This window comes from Epinephelus lanceolatus, chromosome 15 (genome assembly GCF_041903045.1).
Source record: "Epinephelus lanceolatus isolate andai-2023 chromosome 15, ASM4190304v1, whole genome shotgun sequence".
Taxonomy (NCBI): domain Eukaryota; kingdom Metazoa; phylum Chordata; class Actinopteri; order Perciformes; family Serranidae; genus Epinephelus; species Epinephelus lanceolatus.
Window position 1 is genome coordinate 43,853,762 of NC_135748.1, and position 13,260 is coordinate 43,867,021.

The following is a 13,260-nucleotide window of genomic DNA, read 5'->3' on the forward strand; positions in this document are numbered from 1 at the left end:
GACAAACAGCATATTTAATATATTTCTGACAAAGAAAAGACACCCAGCAGGAATAAAGTCAAATACAAGTGTCTTAAACAAAACATGCACCTGACTGTGATTTAACTGGAATAAATAACACAGATGAAGAGTTTCGATAATAGGTGGCAAAACCTGATACTCACCTGCACATGATTATTTATTTGTGATCATTTCTTTTTTATTTAGTTTCTTTGCAGAGTATTAATAATTAATCATATCTACACAGACACATCATCAATATACGTCTGTGTGTTTTACAGGTTTTACAGTTATTGAAACTCCAGAGAGAAAAAATTACTGTATTGTCTAATGCTTCCCTCCCCTGCCCGGCTGGCTCAGGATGAATGAATGACTGAATGAATGAATGAATGAATGAATGAATGACTTTATTTCAAGCAAAACAAAAATTAAAACAAAACATCAGCAGCCATGTTCAAAAACAGCAGGAAGACGTGTACACTGATATAATCCTCCCTCCTTCTCACTCTTCATGTCTCATTTAAAAAATGAAATTGTCACCAACTGTCCCAAACTTATTATTAACTATTAATACAGATAAATAAACAACAGTCTGAGATATTAAATATACAAAGCTCATCTCAACTGAGCTCAGATCAATCAATCAACCAACCCATCAGCATCGCCGCTCTGCGTCTGCAAACCTCCTGAATATACTGTGTCTGTGCATCTTGAAGTGCTCTGTAGCTGTGCAGGAGGAGACGCACGACATGTGACGACTAAGACGCATCATATAAAGAGTGACAAGAGAAGGGAAACAAAAAACATACAGGGATAAAATGAGGAGATCAATAACTACCAAAAAAGGACCATCTTACTCAGATAACAACATGTGTACATGTGGTATCCATGTAAAGCAGACACACATCAGCACATGTTTACACACATGCACATGGTCCATGTACAGACCACAGCCCCTCTGACTCCTGATAAAGTCTCCATATCTTCATGTGCTCGATAACTCGATGGATTCTGTGTCCCAAACTGTGAATCATCAGCAGAGCTTATTGATCAGGTGAAGAGAGCAAAGTGTTTCTTGTGTTGTCAACAGTTAATCTGCAGTTTGGAGTTTGACGTGTCGCCGTGATGAAGGATGGTGTCTGTCAGAGCCAAGCGTTTATTGGCACTTATGTGACTGTGGCTGGATTTATGCAGCTGATTAGATTTATCTGAGTTTTATGTCTGTAATTGGAATTATATGGCTCTCATAACCGCTCACTGTCTGGCTGTGCTCGCATTAAAGCGTCTCCCCAGTGCACCAAACTAAACGCCACTATCACACAGATCAAACGCCGGCGCTGCTCCCTGGCTGGTAATGCCCCGCTCTGCGCTCCACCGTGATGTGAGCTGTTTTGGCATCGGGAGACGTGCCGAGTTCAGGTGCAGGTGAACAAAGAACGATGAGGGATGGCTTTACACGTCCTGCTCTGTCTGCTAGCATGACTCCAGAGAGACAGAAAGTGTCTCCACCCCTCGGCGCGCTCTCCACCAGCCAGATGCAGCACTGAGCTGCCTTTGTTGTAGCGTACGCAGGGAGGTGAGGCGCAGACAGTCAGAGGCAGACGAGGAGAGGAAGTGAAATGATGGAAATACAGTGGGAGAGGAGGAGGTGAAGTGAGGAGACAATAGAGCCGACGCACAGTCTGAGACACTGAGGTGGATTTAAGTTTGTGTTAAAGTCTCCACTGAATCTGTAACTGTTTGTAACTCTGACGGCCGACGACAGGATGAGATTATTGCAGCCAGCAACATGCCAGCAGAGTCAAACAGTCCATCACATGTTGAACTGAGGCCCAGTCCACCTTCACTGCTCCACAGAATTGGTGCCAGAGGCGAAATGTGGAACTGTTGTGGTGACGGAGCGACAGGCGGACGCCCGACCAAAATCAAAGCCTCTTTGTAAACGTGGCTACAAAGCTTCGAACCAAATCAAGTGTCGTCACACTTGAGTCAAAGTAAAGCGCTGCGACAGTGACGCCGGCTCACGCTGCGCTCGCTGAAACAACGCCACATGGTCGTCATTAATGTTTCACCCAATCTAATGTCGTCCAACTACAATCAGAAGACGGACAGAGGAACGAATGGCGAGGTGACCGCAGGGCCAAACAGAGATTGTGACTAAAATGTGACGACTGAACGTTTTAACCTTCATGAAGGACAGATGTGTTCATCCTCCCATAGACTGAGAGATCTGATCGGTCTGATAAGTTTAGCGCAGCTACATTGTGTCACATGGATCTGATGAACTCAGGTACGACATCAGGTTAGGTGTCTGCAGACTGTACGATGACAGCGCCAACTGATTCACAGGCTACGACGTACGGCCATTGACGATAGAACAAAACGTCATCAGCGTACAGCATCCGTCTACGCCGCTGTAGCTGTCAGAGGAAAATGAAAACATGAATCAAGCCCTCGCTACAGTGGTGTTTATCTCTCAAAAAAGTCTGAAGTAGAGGAGGAGGAGATGTGTGTGTGGTTGTGTCTGAGGAAACAACGCGGTCTCACTCCAAAGTCGTTGAATGCTGCATTTCTATTGGTTGGTTAGTAGATGTAAGTGGTGACAGCATCACACTGATTGATCCTCTCTGACTGTGTGACGTAGGACCACCAAAGATATCGCCACATTTCTTTACCGCTGGTCGTCTTTAGTCTGTGACAAAATCACACACTGTGTACTGATGCATTTGTTTTAGCCAGGTGTACCTAATAAACTGACCCCTGATAGAACAGACCTCTCCTCTCATTTCCTGTCAAAATAAAAGCACAAATGCTCAACAAATTCATTTTTAAAAGCACTTTTAATAAAGCATGCTGCCGAAACTTGTACTTTATTTAAAGCATAAAAAGGTTTCTGTTGAGCCGTCTCGCTGTGATTTCTTTAAGCGGAGGATTTCCTCACTGACAGGAAGGAAATCAGTGTTTTAATGAGGCAGTTGTTGCTGATGGCAGCGTGCGGAGGGAGCTGTGAGAGAGACCCAGTGTCAGAAACAGGTAACAACTGTTAGTAAAACTGCTGCTTGGAAAAATAAGAGTTCCACAGCAGCTAATGGCTCCTAATTGATCCTAATCCTCTCAGTTTATGACTCCGACAGTCGCACAGCCTGTGTTTGTTCTTAAAGTGGCAGCAAAGCTCTCAGACATGTAATGAGCACAGGAATGTGTGTTAATATTCTTTGTCTTGGTTCACTTTCAGCATTTAATCCCTGCGTTTTGCTCACTGAGAATTGAAAATGTAATCTAGCTTTATATTCATAGTGCCGTCTTCTTGAAGGCGTTCAGCTCTTATCCAGAGAGATTAGAGGAGCGCTGCAGAAAGCTTCCTGTTGATGTCTTTGTACTCAGAGTTGCTGCGGATAAGCTTAACACCTGCACAGTAAAACCTGAATGTGTGTGAATGCACAGCTTCGCCTGGCGGTGAAAGCCTCAAGTGTTTTCTAAATGGGCCAAAGTGGCAGCAGCAGCAGCGGCTTACTGCAGACATCCTGAATGCCGGTAAATAGCCTCAGACTGCCAGACTTAATCTCTGGATGTAAGTCCACCTCATGACATACGAGGCTCCGATTTCCTGGCCAAAAGGAGAGGGATTAGCCCAGAAACGTTAAACCCCTATCGCTGCTTAATGTCCGCTAAGCCACCGCTAATTAGCCGGCTGCAGCAGGAAGGAGCCATGTGACGAGCCGCGCAGCCAGACGGAGAGTCCCAGTCGGTGAGCGGAAGAACATCCGCGTCCACACGCAGAGAGGGCCGTAATGGAGACATGGAGATGGTGAAAGAGGCGGGCTGTTAATGAGGGAGAGGGGCAGAGAACGTTCTCTGACTGACAGCGAGACAGAGCAAATTGCAGAGTGAGAGGAGAGGCGGCTCTTTGAGGGTTTGAGTCGCTGTGAGGCGGCGCTGGAGCTGCCAGCTGAAACGATGCTGCTGGCCACAGCTGACTGTTCTCAGACGGACAGACAGAGAGACACACAGACAAGCTGCTGCAGTCATGAGCTCATTCTCCACCACAGCTCGCTCAGCTGTCTCCCACGGCCTTCTGGGAAAAGGCGGAGAAGATAGACGCCTGCCCAGCAGCCTCAGTCATTCCTGCGCACAAATGATCAATGATCAAGCAGTTTGTGAGATCGACACTGGATCTGTGTTTTGGTTCGAGGAGAGAGACGGCGGCCATGTCTGTTGTCTCTGTGTCGTCCCTGTTTACAGATGAATGTTACATGTTAAAATATGTCAAATAAATTGTGAAAATATTTGGTTTAAAAAGCCTGAATAGATCCTCAGTCACTTTCAGCCATTATTAACTGAGACCAAGCTTCCGGACCTAAAGCGATCAGCAGTGTCAGAGTCATCAGCCTCTGCAGGACGTTGACATCACAACAAAACAAATTCAGCCGTTCCCCATGAATTCTGCATGATCTCAAATTTTTGTCCAATTACCCGACTTTTTCAGCAAATTGTAGCAGCGATCTGCAAAACTAGAGCTGCCTCTTAAAGTCGGAGATTTGGTTCAGACAGCTTCAAGTCAAGGAGTTGTTTTTTTTCGCTGCTCAGTGTGCTGTGCACTATTCCTCTGAGGACGTGTTGGTCCCCAGATATTTTTGCAGAGTGAGCGCTCTTGACTTTGACGGTGCTCTTTGGCACAGACAGCTGCAGACACAGAGGAGGTGACAGTCTGCACCATGAAGCTCTGAGATAACATTATCTTCTCTCTGCTGCTGAGACACTCACAGATACTTTAATACGACACAGACTCTGGGTTTGTTTGATGTCTGGAGTCGGCAAAAATGTTGCACCTCCACTGTTGTGAATGCCGCTGTCACACTGAACGTCCCTGAAGGCTGAGCCCATTCAGACTTTAAACTTTATATGAAAAATCAAATCATCAAATATTTGTGTTTGACAGCAAATCTGATTGGACTGACATCATTCTGAGGCGGGTACAGCTCTGCGCAGATCCTCACTGAACTCACGCAGACATGTGCGACACGTTTAGCAACATTGATCAGATCTGCTCAATTAATGGGAACGTTAATGTGGCGAAAAACACAAACCAGAAACAGTGTGATTTTATTCTCACTGCAACAAGTTGACTTTATATACTCTCACATCCAGATGCAGGTGTGTTGCAAAGTATCACCTAAGTCTTGAAAAGAGCGCTGCTCTTCCTCAGCTTCACAACCTGTTGGTTATACTAATGTTTCACCCTGCTGGAGAGTTTTACACCATTTTTACATCACTGATCTTAAATAGTGCTCCGCCCACTGCATGTGCACAGGTGTGGGACAGTAACTCAGCTGTGGGGGTGTTTTTCAGTAACTGACAGCAACATGTGAACCATCTGTCACATTATACACCTGCATGAAAGAGAAAGAAAACAAGAATAAGAAACAGAGAAACATCAGGCTCTCTACACAGTTCAGTTTATTTACAACATTAGTTATAAAATAATTATTGACTGGCTTCAATGAAATCAGGTATTTTAGGTCAGAGAAAAACCAGATCCTGGAGCGACTGAGTCCATGTGGACCTGAGAGAGGAGCAAATAACCATGTAGAGATGGAGCGGCCCTGCTCCCTCACACGACGTATACACGAGTTATTAAAGTGAGTATCTTGTGCGCTGCAGCGTGGAAAGCGGCATACACACTCAGAGCCTGTGTGAAGTGAAAGGGCAGTGTGTGTGTCGGGGGAGGAATGTTAACAGAGCCTAATCTGTGCTGTGCTGTGCTCCTGAGCTATGCAGCCTCCTTGTTTACCCTGGCAGGAGAGCAGAGAGCTGGACGCCGGGCCACGCTACGCTGCTCCGCGCCCGCCATTCCTCCGGCTCTGTTTGCCTTGAGTCCCTGCAGGCCCTCCGGGGCAGCGTGCCTTCAAAGAGCCCCAGTGTAATCTGTAATGAAATCTGCCTGTGTGCTCGCAGGCGTCAGCGAGGGCAAATTATACAATTACACAATTAGACACCCCCCCATCCCCCATCCTTTTCCCCAGATCGGTGTCTGAGCGCTGAAGGGCCTGAAGGGCCTTGTGCCGCCGCCATCGGCACCGCACTGTGTCCTGCTCCAGCTAATTGCTGCTGCAGTGGAATTGGGCTGATAGAGAGTCGCACAGTCACGCTCCTCCGACCCGCGACACAGAGCCAGGAGTCAGGAGCAGGCTGCAGGGGTGTGTGTGTGTGTGGGGGGGGGGGGGGGTGTTTTCATGTGTGTGAAACACTTGTAACTGCAACGCTTTGTGCAAACACAAAGAAAATATAATCAGAGTGGTTTGTTAACAGAAGACACTCTGAGGGCCTCCAGCAGGATCGCTGCGTGGCTGCACACTCTCTGACGCTGTTTCTTCTAATAACAGAAAGTATTTAAAAGTTTAATCAGCATCTGGATCTGCAGCAACAAACACACGCTGACAGTCACAGGCAGATTTTACCTGCTTTGAATGAGTGCAGTAATTCATGAGAACATACAGGAAACCTAAATAAAAAGTCCCGTCAGGAAAGAAACAAAAAGTATTTGCTTCTTTTTGTTCTTCAAGTTTCCTCCAAATGTTTATGGAATTAACTTTCTAACAAAGTGACTGCAAACGTCTCCTCCTCCTCATCAGCAGTGATTGAACCCTCGGAACACTCGTGGCGTCTTGTTGAACTTTGAAAAGAGAATCAAACAGTTTGTATTTGCTGTCAAATCATTTTGTGTAATCCCATAATATGTTCAAACAGGAAGAATATCAGAGAGTTCAGATGCTTCAGACTTTGGGCCCAATCCCCACACGTCCCCTACAGATACCCACTTGCTCTTGGTTGTGCGCATTCATGTTTAGGCTCGTGGTGTCCCAAAACAGAACTGAGGCAGTGGAAGTGGTTTCCAGCACTTAAAACCTGCCCTAGATTCCAAGCGAGCACCGACCCACCAGATGAAATTTCCCAGAACACCTTACGAAGTCAGCAACTTCTGCAAGTTTTGGAAAACAATTGTAATGTAGGCTATACAAACAACAGGTGGTTGGACTCATCAGCAACTCAGTTGAACACAGCGTTAAAAAATTTAAACAAATCGACTTACCCGAACAAAATCGATCAGATCTAGAAGACGTTGTAGGCACCTCCTGTTTTCAGCAATTCAGAAGAGTAAACATAGCACACGCCACAACACAAGCGCTGGAGCTGCCATTTTCAAACCTGAATGACTACTGGCATCTTGAGTCGCTACTATGCGTGACGTATGCCTGCACATTGGCCACGCCAATATGCATGAAGTAGGGTTTCATTTCTTAGGGAAAGATCTCGACCCTAATATTTCTCACTTCTCTCATCGAGGGTTATCTCACAAACAAGGGCACTCAATACCAAGTGGAAGATTTAAGGGGTAGAAGTGGGATCGGGCCTACGAACTGATCACAGTACTGGCAGCTGTACCACCAATTTGCCCCTCATGAATGACGTTCTTAACGTACAGTTACAGAGGTTCAGGAACAGAAACATGGTGAGGACGAACCTTAAAATGACTCAAAGTTCTCACAGATCTGAACACGTGACTCCAAGAGAAGGTTTCTGTGGCACCCCAACCTGCCTCCTTACAAGCACTCAGGACTGCTTCCTTGTTTACTGCCGTCAGCTCATTGGTCGCATGATCACAGCCATAATAAATGGGATATGTATGAATTTGGCTGCACTTCTTTTCATAGGAAAACATTAGTGAGCACAACCTGCTGTGGGACTGAATATTGAAGCCTGGTTACAGAAGACTTCTCTCCAGTTAACATATCCAGTGTGTGTGTGTGTGTGTGTGTGTGAAGCTGTAAACCAAACAAACAGGAGTACAGTGCAGTATTTTTAGGCGTGTGCAGAGTTTCCCCTCCTGGGTTAACCTCTGCAGCAGCTGACAGGTGGACGTGACTCTGGAACTGCTGAGCTCACACATGTTGTCATGTTAAACCACTTTCCACTCTGCTGATTGCATATCCATGCAGGGCAGGGTTATCTCCAGACCCCGTCCCTGTGGGGGGCTGAGGGGTATCTGCTCCTCTGGTGCCCCCCTCCTCCTCCTCCTCCTCCTCCTCCTCCCCTCTGCTGAGGAAATTCCAGCCAGCCAATTAAACAGGGGATGGGATTCCTGTGTGTGTGTGTGTGTGTGTGTGTGTGTGTGTGTGTGTGTGTGTGTGCAGCGTTCAGAGCAGGAGACTCCACAGTGAAACAGAAACATGCTTCAGTCCCAATATGACTGGCTGCTGTCTCCACACTGACACAGGCTGCGTTCTCTTCTGTTGCTGAGGGACGGCCTCCGTCAGTGAGCAGCTCAGGGACTGTGCAGTGCTAATGAGAGGTGGAGCAAATGGGAGGTGCTTCATAGTAGTTCATACTTCTGCTTCGTTTTTACTGGTTCTAGATTCACAGTGACCCGCTGTACATGAATGCATCTGCACACGTCAGATACTGCACATCACTGTGCTCTGAGACCCATCCTCCCTCATCACTGTACGCTTTCTGCCAGGGCTGGTCGGCCGTCTTTGACCTCTCGTAGGCTCAGTCACTGGTATTTGTTCATGTGTAAAACCATCCTGGGTGAACTCCCCTCATACATCTGTACTGTGATGGAACAGAGCTCTGACTGTAGCTACAGGCTGAGATCTCCAGACTTGTTGTCTGTTCCTGATGAACCAGCTGAGGTGAGACAGGAAGCTGAAGATCTTTAATGGTTTTTATTGAGTTGTTGTTTGGCTGTGACTTTTTCATACGCTGCTGTCTCAGCCAGGTCTCTGCTGAAAAGAGATGATTGACCTTAACGGGACTCACCGGGTTAAAGAAGGTTGTTTCCTCATCACAGCCAGAGACTGTAGAAAACAGAAATTATTGTCAGATTGTCACATTTCTGAGGTTTCTTTAAGAAACATGCTGCTTGTTTTGGTGACAACTCTGAGCAGCTGAGTGAGGTCACTTCCTCTGCTGCACAGGAAGTGATGGTGACTGAGTAAGAAGAAGAAGAGTGGTGCAGTTAGTCTGAGCGCCATGAGCTTTGAACAGACAAAAAACTGGCACGTGTGACAGAAAATGAATTTGCCAGAAAACACAAAGATGCTGTTTCAGCTCCGCCCACTCAGTTTGATTGACAGGTGATCTCGTGCAGAAACACAGCAGTTAGCACTTAGCAGCTAAAGGTCAGCGAATATACGCAGCGCAGTGTGTTTGTGGGACAAAACCATGGAGACGTGCTGGATCCACACAGGCGTCTATTTCTGGGTAAAAACATCAGTGTGGCTGAAGCAAGGTGTCCTCACGAGGAGGACGAGGAGGAGGAGGAGGAGGAAGGAGACCACACATCAGGAGAAACAGAAACTGTTTAAAAACCCAGTGTATGTTTCTGTTTGACCGAGCATGAGTGTGTGTGTGTGTGTGTGTGGCTGATGATGATGCCAAGAAAACAATGTGTTGAGACTCCTCAGAGGGTCGTCCCACGCTGCGCAGTGTGGTGCTCCAAATACGCCGCGAGCAAGGAGACGCAGAGACACACGAGTCATGAAATCTAACAGATATTTCCCTTTTAAGGTGGAGGCGGTGTGTGTGTGTGTGTGTGTGTGTGTGTGTGTGTGTGTGTGTGTGTGGTTGCACATGGAGCGAGCTGGGGAGTCTCTAAGTGAAGCAGGGAGCAGCGTTCAGCTGCTCCATTAGGGTCTGTAAACACACACACCCACACACACACACACACACACACTCTGTTTGTTTGCTTTCTAAGAAGATCCGTCTTTCATCACTGAATCTCCCTCTGCTCAGATATATATATATATATATATCAGAACACCCAAAGCTTTATCACACACACACACACGCACGCACACACACACACACGCACGCACGCACACACACACACACACACACACACACACATGATCAGAGCCCGTCACACACAGGTTTTTATCAAAACACACACCAACTGCAATTTTTCCAATTTCCAGTTTTTCAGAGGTCCCGCCCTCCAATTCAGATTCCCATTTTTAAAAAGTCCGACCTGCTGTTTCTGATTTCTAATTTTTATTTTTATTTTTTTAAGTCCATCCTGTCATTATTTTCGTGGCGCCCGGCGGTTTACACCTCACACACCAACACACGTCTTCCTACAGCCTCTTCACACTGTGTTCTTCTCCCTCTCTGAGTGTTTCCCTTCTGATGGATCATTTTATTTTTGTTTTTCTTTTTGTTTTGTTGTTCTCTGTAAAGTGTCTTTGAGTGTCCAGAAAAACATTAAATAAATCCAGTGTATTATTATTGTAGAGCAAAATAAATTATTATTATTATAGTGAAGGCGTCGTGTACGAGAAGGCAGAGTCTTTGACACAGCGGCCGTAGATTCGAGTCCAGCCTGCGGCCCTTTGCTGCACTTTATTCCCTCTGTCTCTCCTTCAATTCTTAGACTGTCCTGTACAATATGGGCAGAGAGCCACAAAAAAATATACAAGACAAAATAAACCCTCTGACCTGCTGTTTCCGATTTCTAATTTTTTAAACTCTGACCTGCTGGTTTTGAGTCCCTGAGCTGTGAGTGACGTCACACCTGTGCTCCAGTACAACACGAGTTGGAACCAAGATGTCGTCAGCATCAACAGTTCGTCAGGTTCTTCTTCACAACACTTTACGCTGTATTCAGTGCGTACAAACACGACAGCAACGTGTCCACAGATAGATGCAGGACAGGACTGTGTACGACTGTTTTAACGAGACACAAACGAGACAGAGGAGCTGATGAAGAGTTTATTACTGCAGCTTTTCAATGTGCAGAGCGTAAAGCTGCACCTCCATCATGTCTGCTGTAGGAACAGCTCTCTGTCACAGTGCTGGGACCAGACTGTCACTGTTTATTCTTGTTTTCTGTGTCTTTGTTTGTGTATAAAAGCATCTGTCTGTCTGTCTGTCTGTCTGTTGGACGTAGAGGTCGAGGTTGGTGAAGCTCCTCCCACTTTCTGAATCAGAAATCTGACTTCAGTTCAAACTTCTGACTGGAACTTCCCAGTGCAAACAGAACACAACAAAGTGTTGGTATTTGAGTATTATTTAAATATTTGGTGTAATGTTACAGTAATGGAGCATCATCAGGTGATCAGAGCAAAGTTTAGCCCCAAATGATGTCATGAAAAGCTTCTGTCTAATGATTATGTGAGCAGGAGCTGTTGTTTGTCTGTGTCACTGTTTTAGTCTGCATATTTGGTTAAATGTTATATATACTTTTTGTGCACTGTCACAAATGTAAAGGTGCTTTGGACCTCAGAATAGCTGCTGCAGTGCATTATGGGGATCCTGCTAAACTAAAGTAAACTAAACTAAAGCTGCAGCAACAGTCAGACAGTGTCTGTGCCGCTGTGTGAACCATCATCGTGCTGCATGTTAATTTGACGAGCACAGAATCAGATCTGAGACTGACCGGTGCATCTCCACTGACGATCTCCACACCTGTGTGGTGCTCGAGGGTGAGAGTTACTTCTTAACTGTTGTTTGACCCGAGTCTGATAACACACACACACACACATGAACACACACAAGCGCAGACATTGAGATGGTAATTAGCTCCTCTGTCTCCTCCTGCATTTAGAAAGTAAAAGAGACATCTGATGACCGGTCAGCCACCTCCCCAGCTTTTGTCCTGGAGACACACACACACACACACACACACACACACACACAGAGCGAGCCATGCCTCAGTGCTCTCAGCCTCCACACCCACACAGCAGGAACAATAGGCCTCTCTGACTGGCTACACCCTCTTTGTCCTCCGTCTTCTCAATACAACTCAATAAATCGCCCTGACAGGTTTCCACTCTCTCAGGATCGCACGATTCAAATGAACTCTGCCATTGTTATCGAGGGGGACGGAGATGATGAGCTTTGTTTGGTCCTCGTGACGCTTCACACACCCGTTTGTGTCCTTTCAACGTGCATCAAACTGTGTTTTACAGCGACTGTGCACGTTGAGCGCAGCAGCTTCTGTGGGGACGGCAGGGCAGAGAACTGTGTGCAGGTAGTGTGTGTGTTGTTTCTGGGAGCGGTGAGGGAAGACCTCCAGTGAAACCACAGCTGCACATGTGTTCATAACTCATCCAACATGGACCAATCTGAAGACAGGGCAGAGGAGCAAGTTGTAATGTCTGCGCCATCTTTAAACTATTACTCAAACATGTAACTATGAGTTCCTGCAGGGTCTTTCCCCAAACGTCTATGATCTAAGAGAATTTACCAGAAAATGGAAAACTAAGGGCTCATCTGTGCGGATCAGAGAGTGGTGCATGTTGGCACAGTCAAGTCACACAGATCAGACCTGAGACCTGAAGATAAAAACTTTAAGTCTCAGGGTTCAACCTGCTTCAATCACTGAACCAAAGTCAGTTAAAGAACCTGGTCTCAGCTACAGGACAGACAAGAACTCATTTGAAATCCTTTGTCACCTGAGAGGTTGTTCTTGAGGCTCATGAGGGTCTGAAGGTCTTTGCACACCACGCCTGTAGTTTATGTCTAAAATTGTTGCACGTTTAAAAATAATGAGGACCTTTCGTTGTGCCTCATGTTTACACACTGACCCCGAAACGTTCACCTGTCATCAAAGTTTATTGGAACAGATATTCTGCGTGTTTGATCAAGAAACACTAAAGAAAATGTGACGTAACCTGCAGGACACATAACTTTATCTGCAGCAGTGTCGTTACTTTCAGCAGGTCAGATAGTCACATTCAGGTGGATGATGAAGACGAGGAGGAGGATGTTATCCGACAGATGGTCTCGAGTGACTTAAGCATTGATATAAAGTTGTGTCAACTGACTCGAGACTTGACTCGGACTTCTCATCTCAAATGATTTGAGACTTGACTTATTCATTTATTTTAGTTTATTTATTTATTTGCACAGGAGTGTAGAAAATACAGGAATAAAAACATTGTGCCGGAGAGGTCAGAAGCCAAACATGGCTCATGAAGACACCGCCCCTGATAAACAACAATCATACATAGAAAGAAAAAGATAAAAACAAAGATTGCAAAATTAAACACAGTTCCAGACTAAGGAGTCACAGAAAGTGTCAGAGATGTACAGTTTACAAAAAAGCAAGCAAACAAACAAATTAGAAATGAATCAGTGAAGTTTTAAGTTTTAGTAGTTTTAGTAACACTCGTCAGTCGCCACACACCATGTACACAGAGTAACACTCGCTTCACACCGTGTACACAGAGTAACACTCGCTTCACACCGTGTACACAG

At 45.9% G+C, this 13,260-nt stretch overlaps 1 protein-coding gene across 9 annotated transcripts in view; it reads left to right on the forward strand.

Moving 5' to 3' along the window:
- Positions 1-13,260, forward strand: part of fgfr3 (fibroblast growth factor receptor 3) — a 102,522-nt gene that overhangs the window by 43,800 nt on the left and 45,462 nt on the right. The window lies entirely within an intron of this gene.